Below are 19,199 nucleotides of genomic sequence, written 5' to 3' on the forward strand. Positions count from 1 at the left end.
GATCGTTACTCCCCAACTGCATGCCACAAGCTGCCCGAAGTTGACTGATTGCACTGGTAAAATCAGCGGGCCATAGATTATTAGTTTGCAGTTCCTAAAAGCCATTGCTGAAAGGATGTGTAGCTGTCATATACAAAAACAATGGGTAGACAGTCTCAAAGGGTATGTCTTATGATAAATAGTTTCATGCCGCAGTAAAATAATGTGATTTGTAGTATTTAGTTTTAAAATATATTTTTATAATGTGTATGCTAATCTTAAGGTATTTATCTATGGGCCGCTAGTTGCCTGAAATAAATTATGATAGATAGACGGATAGATGGGGTGTTCTAAGAGAAAGTCGCTTTGAAAATGCTTTTGTCTTGTATGGCAGCTTCCTCAATCAACTGCGTAAAGCTCGAGAAAATACTGCCAAAAGGCTAGGCTAGATAATAAGTTTTTATAAAAGAAACATGTCTTTATGGGACCCATAACATTGAAGCAATACAAAAGTTAGAAATGAGAGTCAAATCTGACAATCGTTATCTACGCACGAAACGCCCCTAATTAAATGATACTTGATCGTGACGTCATGATTAAGTTTAATGCGTTTTATTTGCATTGCATTTACAAAAAGAGGAGCTTTCGAGTTTCGAGGATTATGTTTTTAAAATACGTGTATATTACGTAGGTTTGTTTGTATTGATTTTTTGATTCTAGAAATAATAGTTGTATAACCTTAATATGTATGTAGGTAAGTACTAAGTACATAAAAGGTACCGAAATAGGTCAGAAGAGCAGTAAATTCCATATTACTATACAGTATATCCAAAAAGAGCGCTATGATAAGTAAATGTTCCTTTTTAGGGTTCAGTACCCAAAGGGTAAAACGGGAGCCTATTACTAAGACTCCGCTGTCAGTACGTCTATCCGTCTGTCACCAGGCTGTATCTCGTAAACCGTGATAGTTAGTTGATATTTTCACAGATGATGTATTACTGTTGCCGCAATAACAACAAATACTAAAAACTACGGTACCCTAGATGGGCGAGTCCGGCTCGCATTTGTCTGGTATTATTTAAATATAGGAGGCAAATGAGGAAAGCCCATGAACAGAGGTCGTACCTATCATAGGATAAGTAGATATATATGTACAAAGAAACAGCGGTATGTTAAGTAGATTTTTTTTTATATAGTAGGCAAACGAGCAGAGCCCATGAACAGAGGTCATACTCTTATCATAGAATTGGTAGATATGTACAAAGAAACAGCGCTATGTTAAGTAGAATTGATTTTTTTTAAGTAGGAGCTAAACGAGCAGAACTCATGAACAGAGTTCGTATCATAAGATTTGTAGATATGTACATAGAAATGGCGCTATGTTAAGTAGAAGTATTTTTTTAAATATAGGAGGCAAATGAGCAGAGCCCATGAACAGAGGTTGTATCATAGGATAAGTAGATATGTACAAAGAAATGGCACTATGTTAAGTAGATTTTTTTTTTTAAATATATGAGGCAAACGACCAGTGCCCACGAACAGAGCTCGTATCAGAAGATTTATAGAGATGTACAAAGGAATGGCGTTATGTTAAGTAGAAGTAATTTTTTAAATACAGGAGGCAAACGAGCAGAGCCCATGAACAGAGGTCGTATCATAAGATTTGTAGATATGTACATAGAAATGGCGCTATGTTAAGTAGAAGTATTTTTTTTAATATAGGAGGCAAATGAGCAGAGCCCATGAACAGAGGTTGTATCATAGGATAAGTAGATATGTACAAAGAAATGGCACTATGTTAAGTAGATTTTTTTTTTTAATATAGGAGGCAAACGAGCAGAGCCCACGAACAGAGCTCGTATCAGAAGATTTATAGAGATGTACAAAGGAATGGCGTTATGTTAAGTAGAAGTATTTTTTTAAATATAGGAGGCAAACGAGCAGAACCCATGAACAGAGCTCATATCATAAGATTTGTAGAGATGTACAAAGGAATGGCGTTATGTTAAGTAGAAGTATTTTTTTAAATACAGGAGGCAAACGAGCAGAGCCCATGAACAGAGGTCGTATCATAAGATTTGTAGATATGTACATAGAAATGGCGCTATGTTAAGTAGAAGTATTTTTTTAAATATAGGAGGCAAATGAGCAGAGCCCATGAACAGAGGTTGTATCATAGGATAAGTAGATATGTACAAAGAAATGGCACTATGTTAAGTAGAATTTTTTTTTTAATATAGGAGGCAAACGAGCAGAGCCCACGAACAGAGCTCGTATCAGAAGATTTATAGAGATGTACAAAAGAATGGCGTTATGTTAAGTAGAAGTATTTTTTTTAATATAGGAGGCAAACGAGCAGAACCCATGAACAGAGCTCATATCATAAGATTTGTAGAGATGTACAAAGGAATGGCGTTATGTTAAGTAGAAGTATTTTTTTAAATACAGGAGGCAAACGAGCAGAGCCCATGAACAGAGGTTGTATCATAAGATTTGTAGATATGTACATAGAAATGGTGCTATGTTAAGTAGAAGTATTTTTTTAAATATAGGAGGCAAATGAGCAGAGCCCATGAACAGAGGTTGTATCATAGGATAAGTAGATATGTACAAAGAAATGGCACTATGTTAAGTAGAATTTTTTTTTTAATATAGGAGGCAAACGAGCAGAGCCCACGAACAGAGCTCGTATCAGAAGATTTATAGAGATGTACAAAAGAATGGCGTTATGTTAAGTAGAAGTATTTTTTTTAATATAGGAGGCAAACGAGCAGAACCCATGAACAGAGCTCATATCATAAGATTTGTAGAGATGTACAAAGGAATGGCGTTATGTTAAGTAGAAGTATTTTTTTAAATACAGGAGGCAAACGAGCAGAGCCCATGAACAGAGGTCGTATCTTAAGATTTGTAGATATGTACATAGAAATGGCGCTATGTTAAGTAGAAGTATTTTTTTAAATATAGGAGGCATAAGATCAGAGCCCATGAACAGAGCTCGTATCAGAAGATTTATAGAGATGTACAAAGGAATGGCGTTATGTTAAGTAGAAGTATTTTTTTTAAATATAGGAGGCAAACGAGCAGAACCCATGAACAGAGCTCGTATCATAAGATTTGTAGAGATGTACAAAGGAATGTATGACCTATTATTCACCTCGTAAATTATTTGCAGGTGACTAAATAAACACCCTGTATATATTTGTTGTTGTATCAACAAATCAAGCATTTACATTAAAAAAGTGAGTGACATTTAGTTAAGTGGAACTGCTGATGAAGACCAGACGGAACACCTCAACTACGCGTATTTCACGTTTGGCGATATCTTCTTCGTTGAGATTGTTCTGCAAGTTATTTTTTAAGCTTCATTTTAGTCAAGATCTATTTCTGATAATGGATCCCAGGAATAATGGATGAAACTCTTCAAATATTTTACATATAGTATCTTTTTATATTTGCATTTAAACAGTGCTATTTGGTGAAACGTGTTCATGAAGATTATAATATAATTTCTCCTTGACAAGTATTTTACGAGTTAGGGCTTAGGTATATTATATGGGCTTACCTATGGGCTATTGTTTTTCATTCAATAGTTTACATATGTGAAAGAGAAAGTATAACAATATGCTTGTTAGACTAAAATAGCTTTAGTTTTGTTAATTTCAAAAACTTAGTAGGTGATAATTATAACATAGGTATAGAATCTTCAAAAATAAAATAGTAGATACAAAGCAGGTGTTATTGGCCCGTCTTTATATATAGAAAATCGATGGCATGATTCCTAGGAACAGATCTTCGTATGTGTTATAGTTTCAAACTTTCCCATACTGAACGATCTAAATAGGCCACCATGTATACCCTACGGAACATTTTATTTCGTTGGATAAATTTAGGGTGTAGGGGAGAAACTACCCAATTATGAGCTACTTACTGAAAACTATCATTAATAGACAATTGTAAGGATATTTAACATTGCCAAAATAAGGTTAAAGGTGCCCTCTAGTAGTACTTAGTCGATATTGTGATACAATGAATGGTATTATAAACATTTTTCTTTTTTCATATACTATGGACATTCCTCGATGGCACCAAGCTGCAACTGGAAAGCGATGATCACACGGCAAATAAAATCGTGAAGACTGTAGCAGCCACGTCTAAGGAGGATGAATGTATCCACATTCAATATTTTATATTTATTTTTTGTTTGATATGTAAAAATGCATGTCAATAAGGTGGCAAACTATTATTAACAGAGACCGGAATTATTGTGGCATTCTTGAACTGTCATAGAGAGTTCTCATTTATCGACTTCGGGTACACATATATCGATACAACGTAGAACACAAAATATTAAAAAGTTATAAAGTTAATGGATATTTGACTGTAAAAGAAGTAACTGCTTTTTTGCATTTCTTTTTACTTATTAAAAAATAGCTCTATAGTTAGGGAGTACAAGTCCAGTAAGGGTTGCTAGATAGCATCTCTCCAGCAACTCTTACTGAGTTTCAACATAATTACTTATATTTTCAAGAAATGAGAGGGGTAAAAAATTATAACTAACCATATTATTCTCAAAATGTTGAATTGTTTTAAGCATGACATCAGTGGAATACATTTTGAGCGCTGGGATTCGGTGGTTAACAGTCATAGTCGGTCTTTCGCATGTATTGCCGTTATTCTTTAAAAACGGATGGGAAAGTTACTTACATTTTATTCACAAGAAATGCAAAGTAATTTAATCATTCAAATTTTGAAATATTTTATCACCTAGGAATGTAAAATTAACGATGACGACGACTTGTGATGATTTTGAAGTTTAAATATTTTTTGGCGTTGGTGTGGTAATTATACATTAATTCAAAACGAGTTCAATTATTCACAACCAGTGGCAGTAAATTAAAACACGATCGAAAGGAGTGTTTTAAATCGAAACGAGTTGCCAATTATCTATTCGCACATATACAACGTTTTACAGTACATATGGCACTTTAAATTTTCGACATAGGCGCGTAAAGTGCTAATTAATTAACGCCCTAGTGCGGTAAAGTAGTACCATATGTACTATAAAAAATGTTGTGTTTCAGTCGTTCGAAAAAATTGTTTAACCCTCGTGTCTTCAAACCCCCGAAACGCTCAAGATTTCCACTTCTCTAAAATACATAACTGTTTTAGCCAAAAATATTAACTGTTGAACTATATTGAAGGCCCGGTTCACATTGAGTGGCTGCACCACTGTGCACATACAAAGTTTATTCTAACTGTAACTTTTTTGACCACATTATTTTCAATATTTCTCGATTTTTAGCGAGGTAATTTTTTTTTGATATCATGTACCAAATAATACAAAAAAGGTACTAAAACTGGGAGTAAGCGTCAGGATGTCAGGACCATGATAGCTATTTATATCGTTATAAATAGCTATCATGGTCCTGACATCCTGACACTTACGATACTACAATACAGTAACGGGCTATAACCGCGAACCACTTCATTAGTTCATCTATTCGCCTCTCTATCACTGCGCGATCTTTCTTTGTGCGAAAGAGAGGCACATAGACTTCCCCTTCCCCCTGACGAAATTATGCGTTCCACGTCTTAATCATTAATTTAAGGCGCGGTGTATAGTAAAATGCGCTATTTTTAAATCGATATTTACAGGCTTGTACAAGGATTTCAGCGATTATTTTCTAGTATGTATAACTTCAGTCTTTGAACTAGCCGTATGCTTGTCAGAAACACGATGGCTCATCTTTTTCTCGATAGATTTTTGCTTTGAAAATATGCTTAAAACTGTATTTATTTCGATATTTTAGAAGTACTATGATGAATATCAATATGAAATTTACTTCATTCAATAGCTTTTAAGTAACTCTAACATTTTGCTTGTCAGTTTATCGATGCGTTAAATTTTTTATTCATAATTATGAATTGAACATTTTGTCTACTAAACGTTACCCTGCGCGGCAATACCGTCAGTACGCCAGTACGCCCGTGACAACTGTCAGCGTCGGACCTGTGCTAGTTTAGCGGACGTTACATAAAATGGATAATCACACTATAAATACACAAATATGTTATACACACAATGTTTTCATCACTCTTACGAAGAAAAAACTAATTTTTAAGCTAATTGATTCTTAAATACGGTGACATTTCAGACATCCATCCGTCATATTATCTTTTTTGACAAGTTTTACACACGCACCTGTCCGGCATACAGCCACGATAAACCAAATGATGAAATAAATGGTGCCTTGCACCCGAGTTAAACACTCTACTTTTCATTTTTAATAGAAGGAAGGTAAAATACATGTACATTTTAAAAAACACTGCTAAGTATAAAATTCAGTAGTACTTAATTCGTGAGGGGTACCTACTTTTAATTATCAATTTAGGTAAAATAATATTTTAAATGGCTATTACAGTAATAATCAAATTGAATACCTATTTTTAAACGTAAACAAATAAAATTAATCCGCTTGTTTAATTTATATAAGTCATTATATTGGAACAGCTTCATTTTTAACACATACAGGATGCAGGAGATATACTGGATTTAAATATGTGGGATTTAAATAGTGCTTAGTGAAAGGTACCATTTCACGTTTTTGTGGAAGTGCTCAAATGGCTGTAATAGTTTATGTTATAAGTGTTGAATTTTTTTGATATTTCTGGTTTATTAACTTTCATATGGTATACACTTAAGACTTTATTTACAACATTTATCAACTATTTTGTTTTGTAAGGTGAGCAGGAGTGATATTTACCCTTCAAATTCCATTCTAAATTTTGCAAGTACTCGGTTCGGAAGTTCGTATATATTTATACCTCTCGCTAATATTTTTATTTCACTGGTTAATTATTCTGTAAATTCAAGAATGTCACTAAATTCCATTTTTGATAATGTTAAACATAAAGTCCTTTGTAAAAGTTTGGTATAATACTTTTATACCATGCTATTTCTGGTGACATTATATTTCTTTTTTCAAGTATAAATTTCGATGACACTCTGCCGTCAATTTCAGGTCTCAGCCAATTTTACCTTCTTCTTTAAAACCTTGGACCTTGTTATGTCTTTGTGATATGCTTTTACTATTTTTCCTGCCAATACAAAATATAAGTGGAAAAATCGATCGAAAGTTTCGCAAAATATATTTTCTTCATTTTTGCATTAGGGTGCTTATGTGTAATATTTATATATTAAAAAAGTTTATTTTGAAATGAATCACTAGTCAAGGCCTATAGTATATCCCTTCAAGTGGCAGAAGCCAAAACGTAAAAAGTAGTCACGTGGCGGGGCCCCGTCGGGTGTTCAGCGCGGATTTAGAGAATATTACAAATTCAACTATTTAAGCATATCTATTTATAAAAGTATATATTGAAGCATATATCGTTAGAATAAGCACTAAATACGCTATTCGAATAGAACAATTAAATTATTGTCTTCTTCTTCTTGGTCCCTCAATGCTGAGGATCGTGACATCATGTCCTTCTGCTGAAGTTGTCCTTGTTGTTGTTAAATTATTGTAATGTTTATGCATTTCGCCACATGTTTTTTTTTTTACTTTTTGTATGTTTTTAAACATATTAAGTTCATGTTCTTGGAAAATTTATGGATTAATATAAATTGGTACATTTTTTTTCGTAAAAATTAGTCTATTCAAATGGTACCTTGTGACTTTGATATCTGTCAAGAAGGTAGTCTAGACTAGGTCCCAAAGTGGCGACTGGCGACATAGCCATCAAAAAGGCGTTATGCACTAAAACACAACGAAAAATATTTTTTTTAATTGGTATTAACTCTGAAACTAGGCGAATTAAAAAAGTTTATATGACATTTTTGCCTCTAAATACGATCCGGAATATACTGTTAAAATCTTTCCGTTTCCTCGAGGGTACCGTGTATTTACAAAATAACCTCTTTAAAAATCAAGACAGAACTCGACCTAGGCGTTCGATCCCGGATGAACGGTCCTTAGCAACCAAGCGTTAACAAGCGTGTGTATGTATGTTTTCCTTGTCTAGCTTGCTTTTGGGCGCTAGAAGAGCGTAAATATACTTCAAAGCCTTTAATTTTGCCACTAAATATGGCAACACCTCACTAACCACCCTCTGTTGGCCGACAGCTTTCTGGCTATCGCATCGACCCGTGAGTGGTGGGCCACCACTTGAAGGGATAAATAACATAGTTGACGATAAAATAATTTTGTTCATCGGAAAGTTTTGTATGTTAATTAACTTTACGGAACAGGTCTTAACTGTACTTCTTTCCAAAGGAAAATAATACTCATTGAGACAATTCTAACAACCTCAAACGCAATTTGGTTGCGATATTTTGACACAGAGTTCCTATGGCCACCTCCTCTTTCATGCATCAGATCAGCTCGATGGTACCATAATATTTCATTGTCACCCTACTTACATATGTATGCAGATTTTCAACTTCATCTGAAACCTCAGTGGGTCAAATATACTTGTAATATTTGATTACAGACAGAGTAGACAGACAACAGACTGATTCTTTACTAGACATTAATTAAAGTCAGTCAATTATATTCATTACTATATAACTTCGAAGTAGTAGTAGTAGTATAAGTGCATTTTTGCCATTATAAACTTTAAATAATAAATAGTAATAGCAGTTTTCTCGACTTTTGCATTTAAAATTTATAATCGTCTTCATTGTCGTCAATTCTAAAAATAATATAGAAATAGTCGTTACAGTTAGAGTCTTGGTTCTTTTTTGAGAAGATAGCAGAATTTATCTACTTTTTGGAGCTACACATATGCTTGTGCATACCTTATGCTTATGTTTTCAGTTATCTCAATACCAGCAAAAACATGCTACCTTTTTACGTTCACTTCCACAAATTACTTAGCTTTGCTAGTATTCTTCCTTTTTTCACTACTTGCCCGAAATTGACTTCTATTGCATTTTTAAGGTCAACTAAGTTTTGAATAGGTATCTATATATGATTTAAAGCAGACAGTTGTAACTTTTGTCTGAATTAGTAAGTAATATTATTTCGACACAAAACGATTTGGTATCATTTTACTAGGTTCTCAATTTGCCGCGGTATACTCTAGTATTATATATAATTATCAAATTTTTAATTTCATTAAGTTTAAATCATAATCAATATAAATTTCCGGAAAAGATCCCAGAACTAACAAACCAGAATACGGATGGCGTCAGAATAAGGACGTAGGCTTGCTGCGAGCGCGGCGTGCGGGGCGCCCGCCTGCCTGCTTTACCACTTCGTCTGCTTCACCCCCTCAAAAACCTAAAATCTGTCTATAAGAGCGCCTTAAGAACAATAAAACATACGAAGAGTATTATTGTATTATTTCAGTAGTTACAGTAATAATAGGCATAAAATAGGGAATATTACGCAAAACTCTGCGTAGAGGGCGTTACTAACGCACACGGGGCCTACCGCGAAATGGAAAATCTAAATTGTGGTTTCTGCCTCCATCATTCTTGCATATTCGATAGACAGAGAGGCAGATAGGTAACGAAATTTCGTTTCGCGTTAGACCATCTGTAACCAAAACGCCTTGATGCATCAATGCCATAGTGAAAACTTGTCAAAAAACTGTTTAAGGCATAGATAAGTTACTCTCAGGTTTATAATACATGCTAGTGCTGCTCTCTACAGCCTGAAAAAATGTATGGCCTATCTATTTCAGGAGAATGCATCGTACGCGAGCAGTTAGCAATAATATCGCCAACGACAGATTGCAAATGAAATATAGGCACCTTTATGAGTAATTCAATAACTGCACTGAAATATGATGTTCGTACTCTCTGCAGGCAGATTTACAGAAGATCAGTTGGACTCTAAATTAAGTAAAAGAAATAGTTTCCCGTAATCTACAAATTTATTAACGAGATATTTCATTATATATAACTTCGTACGAAATGAAAAGTAATACGTGGGAATATGAGAAAAAATTAGTATATTTATATTAATTTATAACCTACATGCTCATTAATGAATAATTTTTACAAGCAGTAACATTACTAGATATCTCATTTAATATAATCCGATTACATTTCCGCAACACCTCCGTATTTCACAAAATAAATCAAGACATTATGCAACTTATATAATTTTGACGTATATATCCGAGTCGCCCGTGTTGCGACCGTCGCGACTTTCATGTAGTAACACCTAACATGGAAAAGTAAATAATAAAGACTGAATCTTCACGGATACCGCGTTGTTCGGGAAATATATATAGGTCAAATAAATACTTAACTAAGTCGCTTGTAATAAACCTTGCGTAGATAGATAAGATAGATAGATGTATAAATAGAATACTCTTTATTGGAACACCTCAGTAAAAAGATACAAAAGAAAATAAAAAACAAACAATTGATTAAATGTAGAGGCAGACAACAGGCGGCTACGTAACGACTTATATATACTTATAGTACGTTATTCTTTTGTTATATAATTTATTTCATTGTCAATAATATGATAATCCGACAATATGTACGAAACGGCAGTATTTAGTTCTTAAAGCTCTGCTTCTTCTGAACATTTTTTATTCCACTTCATTTACTATTAAAATTGGTAACAAATTCTTAGGCAACTTGTCTGGCGCTATCAACTATCTCAAGTAAAATGTGGAGCCAGCGTGACTAAAATAAATATAAGTACTATTTTTTTATTGCTTTCCACAAAACCGGCAATATGTAGAATTGTGTAGCTTTATTTACAGAAATTTGGTTTCATATAGAGATTGGCAGTCATTGTTAATTAACTTCTCTCTGCGCCGAGTAAAATATAACCCGACCAAGTAATGTATTGGCTATACCATCCATATTTAACAAACAAATTTATGACGTTTTGTAACCTTCTTATTTTGGCAAATATATACCGACACATCCGAGCATGCACATTGCGAAGGTGGTATTCTGGTTTTTCATCTTGGTCCAATGTGTATTTGCGTCTGACATTTTGCTTAATGAGAGAGTGAGACGCAATGCACATTGGACAAAGATCTTAGACTAGTGGAATATCACCCGAAAGGAAGAATTGAGTCACCGGGTGGCCCGGAGGCTCCGGGAAGTCCGATTTTTGCTTATAGCATGACCGGCTAGTCTCCGGTCCGAGCCCGCACCGGGCCACTACAGAGCTCCGGTGATGACGTAATGCTTTCCATAGAAAACGAAGCGCCGGAAGCTCCGGCCCGGCCCTGCCCCTGTGTAGCGTGAGTCAACCTTTAATATGGCTGGCTATGCCGAAATTGCTCTTAAATACTCTATTGCACGCGTGGCAATAAAGTTGGCCAGCTGCGTTGAACGTGTACACGTAGGAGGGCTTAGGTATCTCATTCCGTAGCTGGCATTTTTTGCCTAAGCCTGTGAGGCAGTTATCTTCAAATGTTTTGACACGGTTATGGATGGGAGAACGCTAAAATGACCTTATTCAAGCAAAAAAAGCTTATCAGGTGATCCGTCTGCTCGTTTGCCTCCTCTACCATAAAAAAAAAAATGCTGAACGAATTTTTAGTCATCATTTAGCAATTTTTTCGTGAACGTACTTTTGTGCTTTGACCGAGATTTGACCCCGATTTTTGACCACCAAACACTTATATCTTAAATTTTAAACAATTTCTTGTAAAGTGACTAAAGCTACGAGTAGTTCCAAATTCTCGGCAGCGCCGCTCGTAATTTGCCGACGCTTTAAATGTCTCAACTCCGCCATGTCCGACCATTTCTGGTTTCAATTCTAGCTTCCTGAGCAAGTGCGCTTTACGATGTGTTAAATCACTTGTAAATAGTGTTACTAACTAGTTTATATTTTTTAAATATCTGTCATGGAATTCAGTCCACCAATTTTCTGCAATAAACAAGTTCTTAATTTCACATCTTATACAAAATGTCTTTAAAAATTCGACTACGACATTACAAAACATGTTATCTTCTAAATAATTTTTTTTGGCTTTAATACACAAAAGCAAAGCTTTGTTAAAATTATCAATAATATGCACAATACAAAATTTTTGGGCTAACCTGTATTCTTGGGTTGAATCCAGTTATTAAGCGTTTTATTCGCGCCAATACATGTACGGACAAGTACGAGCGAAATGCACTATAAATAAATGACATAATCTAGATATCATTCTGATCACTGATTTAAACTTTCACGATTTTTACACATTATTTAATTACAGAAACGAAACTTACGGCCCGATTCGAAGAATAACATAACGATAAGTTTTGGTATAGAGTTCTTACTTAGATATCGTTTGTATGTCGTATAATTAACAGAAACAGCTTGATACGGGCTACCAATGTCACTTTGACGTTAGAAATATCGTAGATAGATCTTATTGGGATCACAGCGGAATCGAAATAAGCATCAATTTTGACATGTCGTTTAGTTATCGATCTTTTAAAGATCTTTCCACTGTCTTAAACGTGTGTTAATCATTCTTTGACGACCAGTTTGGCCTAGTGGGTAGTGACCCTGCCTACGAAGCTGATGGTCCCGGGTTCAATATATTATATATATCGTTGTCTAAGTACCCTCAACACAAGCCTTATTGAGCTTACTGTGGGACTTAGTCAATTTGTGTAATAATGTCCTATAATATTTATTTATTATTTATTTATTCTTCGGATCGGGCCGTTAATCGCGTATTGAGTTTTAAATAACGTTAACGTCGCAGGTAAATTTAAAAATTAACACGCGATTAAGTCCCGTTTCTATAATTTAATAATATTATTCTGATGTCAGTGTACCTTCGAAATGGCCTGTTTATTCCTAGATATCAAATAAAACTAAATATTTGGTATAACTGACTTGAAATATTCCAGACATTGCTACAAACTCTTACTGAATACTGAACGGCCTATTTTCTACTATTTTGCCGACATCTTACTATAAGTGAATGTCTCTTACAAGGCATGTCGGAAACTATTTCTGAGTTGAATTCGAATTTCCTGTTAAAAGTGTACATTTTGTTTGCTGTAATGAACTTTAAATACATTACTATATAGTGCTTGAGCTTCCTGAGACCCCTAATATATATACGGGGTTTATTAAATTCGCATTGTACTGCGAATTTTGTTATGTTTAAAGCGTGACAAGCAACGTCAATTACCCTGATGAGAGCGTACATTGAAAACCATATTTAATTTGTATGAAAAAGAAAAATCTATAGACTCTATAATTTTTTAACATATCGCTTTATCGCTTAAGTACAATCCATGTTTTAATTATTTGCTCGTGTTACAGGAGACACCCTTTACGTATAGACACCCGGTACTAATATATACTAAGCAATGGCCAGTTGTATCGACCATGCCGTAATATCGTCTGATGGTTTCTCGATAGCAGCTGTTATAAATTCCGCCGTACATCAATCAGCCGTGACAGCTGACGACCTTTTGAGCGGTATCCGATGACCGTTCGGACCTTAGCCGTTCAGTGACGTTCAAATCGAAACGAAATCGATTCAAATCGACTATGAATTGGACCTTGGATACGTACAAATTTAAAGGAGATTTTTTTTAACTATTTCAAACGTTTTTTTATTATTATATAATTATATACTGTAAATCGGGATACAAAAGTGGGGTGGGATTGGATACAAACCGCCTGACGGCTTGTTTCTCCTTCCATTTTTTTCGTCGCTGGACAAGCCAATAGCAAAGTAGGCGTTAAAAACGTATAAACCCATTTCCACCCCGTTAATTAAAAATTAGGGTTGAGTTCAAAAAATCCTTTCTTAATGAAGCTCTGTACCAATTGAAGAATATACATATTCGCTAGCGCGTGCGTAACTTACCAACTTTTTATGCATCTCGCTCGTATTTGCATATTAGTCCGTGCGAGATATTTAGAAAGTAAGTTGCGCAAATGTTAACGAATATGTCAGTTTGACACTGCTGGCAGTCGTGGTAAGGTTCGCAGAGGTGGATTGTCAAAGAAAACTTTGTAGCCACAGTAAATTTACTGCCATATTTCGACACATGATTAAAATTTTAGGGCGACATTTGACTTTGATCCTTATTCTTACACTGATATGTGTTATGTAAACATTTTTGTATCAAAAAGGCAGAAAGAAAAATATATAATAAGATAAAACAACGGATAACATGTTAAAAATGACCATGTACAGTCATCCACAAAATATGAAGAAACTAAAATCTCATTAAGTAACAGTAACATAAAAATAACTGTTACATACAGTGCTATAATGACTGTGGTCCGCAAACCCTCATTTCAAGAGCGTTTCAGCGTTTTCATTAAGATTAAGGTTTAATTTTCATAAATTTGCCGCGCTTCTGAAAAAGCAAGCATAAAATGGATATTTTTTTAATTTAACTTGTAATATATTTCTTCGTGTTTTGCCGAAAATTACATCTTTTACCTGTCTATTTGTCCTGTTTGTTCGTGTTTGTATATGATACTAATTATAATAAACATGCTTTTTCAACATCAATTAAAAATGAATTAGCATTCCACGCCTTGGCTATTGTGTAACAGAGCTTTTTATATGAGGTATTGAAACTATTGAAACATCTTGTTCAACCTGATAACTGATTGATTGAATAGAATAAAATAGAAATAATTGCGACTGTACACTCAGAAAACATTGTGATAAGAGAAAAAACAACAAAATGCCTCTTGAAAGTGGAAAGAAAAGATATACTTTAAAAATTTTTTTTCATTTTAATTATGAATAAAACAAAGATTTTGAAGAAGAGTGCAAGGCATAATACTGTCTATGTTTGCAACAATTCTTTTACACAGTCAGTTCAAAAGTCAAGTCATCGCATGTGTATACATTCAAACTCACATGCTTGGAATATGGACTTAAATCGCTGGTTATACAGTTTAAAATAGCTTGTTTCGCTCGAACCATAGCTGGTAATGTTAACTGACTAATTGTAAGCTTTGTTGCAACGAATTAAGGTCCATCTATGGTCTGTTAAGAGTGTACGTGTGAAAGTCAGCTCAATAAAGCCACTCCATGGCACCCTGGGGTGCATTGTCGCTTCCCTTCCAGTTTATTTGTTGTGGCTGTGAATTGTATGGAGGAATTAAGCCATAAAACGTTACTTTGCACTGGTCGCGGATACTCTTTTAGCTATTGTTGCTTTCTTAACTCATTTTGTGGTAGGTTATCAGTAAGACTCAAGTATTCGGGCGTGCTCGGATCACTATTGCCTCGAGCAGTAGAAAATTTCGATCCCCATGCAAAAATATGAGAAGTTTTCGAAATATTTCCATGTGGAAATTTCACAATTTTGGAAACTTTCCGATGGCACTTCATTAGACACAATCTAGCGAAAGAGAAAGAGAACATATTCGCTGTCAAAAATAGCTTTTCTTATACAGTGAGAATTCTGTACGTACCTGTAGTGCCCACTACTCCACTCTGTATTACTACGACGTAGCGGGCCGTAGCACATTGACAACTTATGCTACAGTAGCAAGAAAATGGCCGAAGACCTCGAGTAACATTCTAACTTTTATATTATTTTTTTTTTATTATTTTTTTATTATTTATTATTTATAAATGCACAGGCAGCTTATAGCTGATATGTGCACATCAATGTCCTGCACTTGTGTTTTGTCCATTAATAAAATGTTTGTTGAGTCTATTTTTAAAAGAATTCACTGAGGGTGCACTGATTACGGATTCGGGCAAACTGTTCCACACTTTCACTACGCGGTTAGACAGGAAGTGTCGTCTTGGGTTGCTACTACTCTGCGTCCGTGTCAGCTTCAGAGAATGTCCTCTCAGTCTGTCACACATATTCCGAGTGAAAATATCACTCAATGCGGGTACGTTGTAGTGTCCTGTAAGTATTTTGTATGTTTCTATTAAGTCACCGCGTTGCCTTCGCTGCTCTAGGGTTGTCAAGCCCATTTCCTTTAACCTATTCTCATATGGTCGGTTGCGAAGAGATGGAACCAGTTTTGTTGCTCTTCTTTGGACTTTTTCAATAATATCAATGTCCTTCCGGAAATATGGATTCCAAATTTGGAAGGCATATTCCAATAAGGGTCTTATATATGTCTTATAGAGCCTAATGAAAAGATTCTTATCCATATAACGAAAAGCTTTCTTGATCATATATAATATAGAGTTGGCTTTTTTGGTCAACCCCAAAATGTGTTCTTCCCATTTTAAGTTATCAGTTATAATGATACCAAGATCTCGCTGCGAAGCAACACTCTGTAAACTTTTGGAGCCAATATTATATGTGTGCTTAGGGTTTTTTTTACCTATATGAAGTACAGTGCACTTGTCTGCGTTGAGGGTTATAAGCCAATCTTTGGTCCATTGTAAAATGCGGTCTAAATCCTGCTGTATGATGTTATGGCTGATAAGCGGGTTTCCCATAATCTTTGTGTCATCAGCAAATAAGAGCAAGTCTGACTCTACAACTTGTATTAGATCAGTCAAGAAAATCCCAAACAGCATTGGACCGAGCACAGAACCCTGTGGAACTCCACTGTAGACGTCATGCGGGTCCGAAAGATGCTCTCCAACTCGTACACGAAACTTCCTCCCTGTCAAGAAGTCTTTTATCCAATTCGAACATATTCGGGCTCGATTTTCCATCATCGAAAAGCACGCGCGAATGATAGCTAAATTACATCATTTTGATATCAAATGTAAGTTGTATTTGGCCTCCTTGTTATGAAACGACCTTGACACGGCTCGCAGTGCATCTCACGCACACTAATAAGTGTGAGCGAAATGCTTAGAGACACTACTTCAAGCAGGAACCAATCAGGATAATTTCAAAACAAGATCAAAGCGATAAGACATTGTTTAATAAGATTCGGCCTTCTATATCATATTCTGTATTTGGACGCCTCAAAATATAACGAAATTTGAAAGTAAATAGCGTAACTATCACCAGCTTTGATCTTAGGGCAAAGTTCGATTGGCCAGAGTTTTGAATTACGAAACTTTGTGTGTAACTTTGATAACTGTTTGCGATACAGAGCCCTTTGAAATGAGGTAAACAGATCTTTGTACGATCATGAAAATTACGAAATTAATAATTATAATAAGAAGGGTCCTTATTGCTCAGAATCAAGATAGACTATTATCATACCTGGCGACACAACTATATTAAGAAGAGAAGTAAACGAACGTCCGTGTTCTTCTTACCGGATTAATTATTTATCATGTATTGTTTAGAAGACGTTAATAGTAGTTTATGTGACTGCTACATAATGACAGGCATTAAAATACGAGTGTGGGTTCAAGAAAAGAACGTAGTGAGTTTCTTAAAAGGACTACACGGGTGTTTTAATTCCTAATTCTGTAGAGTTACATACACTATTTTATCTAAACACATATTTATAAACTTTCTATGATTTATTCACTAACCCAAAATTACAGCCAACATTGGATCATCGTTGCTCTCTTGGCGGAACTCGCGGATATGTGGTGGCGTCTCCGAAATATCATAAAGACACTTTTAGCGAAACTTTTGCTATAGTTACTTTAAAAACAACAAAACAAATTCATTTTATACTAAAAACTAATTAAAACATAAACTGTACGTCAAATGGTGGATAATGAAAACTTTTTTCACGCATGTCACGCATTTGTAGTTTTTTTTTAAATTAATTTAGATACAACTAGAGTCGGGGACCTATTTCCGTATCGTTCGATACAAACTAGCCTTACCAGTAATATTCATTTCGTTCATACTAAACTGAAATGTCACTCTATACATGAGAATAACAGCGCCCTCTTGACAATTATCATATATTTCTGGTGGGGCTTTAACATGCGAAATTTGTAAAATTGTATGCAATTGACATTTCATTTTGAACAAAAAGGCATCTCGACTGATATTAGAATACAGGTCCAATCGAATTGCTTTTTTTTCAGAGATGTCCGAAATTTGAATGTCATTACCAAATCGATTTTGATGGAAAATTAAGCAATTACAACCTTTTCACGGATAAGAAATTTGTTGTAACAAAACAGTTTATCTTAATGTTAGCCATTATTTACGGATTTTGAAGGCATCATAAAAGGTTTATGATATAATACAATACAAATCCTCTTTATTGCACAACCTCAGAATAAATAAATATAGTATGATATGTGTGTAGATAAAAACGTTTACCGTATAGTCAAATCTTTCTAAAAATCCTATCATAATGGAGGTCTCAGTCTTAAACATTTATGCCCGTCACAGACGGAGCGATACTAATCACAAATAATTCAATTTCGATTTTGCTCAGCGAAATTCTGCAGCAATAACAACAACATTTAGAATAATTCGATACGCGTAGCGAAATAATAAAATGAATTTTCTCGGCAAATTATTTTGGAAATGATCTCCAAAGGGGCGTTTCTTAAACATAATTACACTTTCGTTACGAAATTATTTGATATTGTTGTAATATTCAAACAGGTACCTTTAAACGTAACTCGGTTGAACTGGGAGTTGTTGAAAGCTTTTCGAGTTTGGTTTGTTATGTTTGTACTAAAATAACTTGAAAACTTATTTATAAGAATTATGTGCAAACGTTTGTTGTTGTATTATTGTTAAAGGTATTCTGAAACATTTAAGTCTATTTACAGTCAGTATCAAATAGATGGAGACGGCCATAGTGGCTAAAGAATTATCGGAACACACCTTATTGTTAGCATAGAAATTGGCTGAGTTGGCGGTTGGTAACATAAATAAATAATTATAAATATTATAGGGACATTCTTACACAAATAACTAAGTCCCACGGCAAGCCAAGAAGGCTTGTGCTGTGGGCACTCAGATAACGATATATAAATACTTAAATACATAAAAAACGTCCATGACTAAGAAACAAATATCTGTGCTAATCACACAAATAAATTCCCCTATTAGGCCTCGAACCCAGGACCATCGGCTTCATAGGCAGGGTCACCACCCAATAGGCCAGACCGGTTGTCGAAAGCGGTTGGTAAGCGGAAGCATGGCGGAAAGCACCTGCGCTAAAAGAACGTGCTCAAACGGCATCTGAGCGCTTGCGCCATCGACCCTGAGCGTTGGGAGGAGCTTACTGGAAGGTCATCTTGCCGTTCTACAATCCATAACCATAACAGTGTCAAAACATTTAACGATAACCGCCTCACAAGTGTAAACATAAAACGCCAGTTTTTCGTATTTAAAAATATTTAATTTCATTAATTTAATAGCCGTTTAAAAAATATTACTCAATTTTCAATTGTGGCTG

At 34.9% G+C, this 19,199-nt stretch overlaps 1 protein-coding gene and 1 long non-coding RNA gene across 3 annotated transcripts in view; one reads left to right on the top strand and one right to left on the bottom strand.

Annotated features, from left to right (window-relative positions):
- LOC133518778 (uncharacterized) overlaps positions 1-4,842 on the top strand; it is a 275,753-nt gene extending 270,911 nt beyond the window's left edge. The window contains exon 2 of the long non-coding RNA XR_009799527.1: positions 1,509-4,842. This is a non-coding gene — a long non-coding RNA (uncharacterized LOC133518778). The remainder of the gene's footprint in view (positions 1-1,508) is intronic.
- LOC133518774 (syndecan) overlaps positions 1-19,199 on the bottom strand; it is a 521,110-nt gene that overhangs the window by 357,123 nt on the left and 144,788 nt on the right. The window lies entirely within an intron of this gene.

The sequence above is a fragment of the Cydia pomonella genome, chromosome 6 (genome assembly GCF_033807575.1).
Source record: "Cydia pomonella isolate Wapato2018A chromosome 6, ilCydPomo1, whole genome shotgun sequence".
In the NCBI taxonomy this organism is placed as follows: domain Eukaryota; kingdom Metazoa; phylum Arthropoda; class Insecta; order Lepidoptera; family Tortricidae; genus Cydia; species Cydia pomonella.